Here is a 1107-nt window from a genome sequence, read left to right as displayed (position 1 = left end):
CTCTTGATGAAAGTGAAACAGGAGAGTGAAAAGGTTGGCTTGAAGCTCAACATTCAGAAAACAAAGATCATGGCATCTGGTCCCATCACTTCATGGGAAATAGATGGAAAAACAGTGGAAACAGTGTCAGACTTTATTTTTGGGGGCTCCAAAATCACTGCGGATGCTGATTGCAGCCATGAAATTAAAAGATGCTTACTCCTTGCTAGGAAAGTTATGACCAACCTAGATAGTATATTAAAAAACAGAGACATTACTTTGCCAACAAAGGTCCGTCTAGTCAAGGCTATGGTTTTTCCCGTGGTCATGTATGGATGTGAGAGTTGGACTGTGAAGAAAGCTGATCGCCGAAGAATTGATGCTTTTGAACTGTGGTGCTGGAGAAGACTCTTGAGAGTCCCTTGGACTACAAGGAGATCCAACCAGTCCATTCTAAAGGAGATCAGTCCTGGGTGTTACTGGAAGGACTGATGCTAAAGCTGAAACTGCAATACTTTGGCCACCTCATGCAATGAGTTGACTCACTGGAAAAGACTCTGATGCTGGGAAAGATTGAGGGCGGGAGAAGAAGGGGACGACAGAGAATGAGATGGATGGATGGCATCACCGACTCGATGGACATGAGTTTGAGTGAACTCCGGGAGCTGGTGATGGAGGCCTGGTGTGCTGTGATTCATGGGGTCGCAAAGAGTCGGACACGACTGAGCGAGTGAACTGAACTGAACTGAACTGAGGGCTTGGAATGCCCGTTGATAATTAACATACTATTCTTACAGTACGTGATTTTGTCTTCCCCTGTCCTGGGCTGTTGGCTGCTTTAAAGAAAGGGCTATATCTTCTTGTCTCAAGGAGGAGAGGCAGAGTATTCAGCACCGTCGTTACAGCCCGTACTTTTTGAGTGAATAAAACGGGTTAGGAATTTTGGTAGCTCTTCTTTCACTTCGATTTGTGATTTTAATAAATCTGCGTGGATTCCAAATTGAATTTGTCTATTGAAACAAAGTAACTGACCAATTCAGTCTCAAAATTCCTGCATATCCATATATCTATATCTGTCTATATAGGCTTCTTCCCTGATTGCTCAGCTGGTAAAGAATCTGCCTGCTA

This window comes from Moschus berezovskii, chromosome 10, assembly GCF_049115385.1.
Source record: "Moschus berezovskii isolate FMDL1 chromosome 10, NW_MosBer_1.0, whole genome shotgun sequence".
Classification (NCBI taxonomy): domain Eukaryota; kingdom Metazoa; phylum Chordata; class Mammalia; order Artiodactyla; family Moschidae; genus Moschus; species Moschus berezovskii.
The sequence above is the reverse complement of the archived record's forward strand: the minus strand, read 5'-3'. Positions refer to the sequence as shown.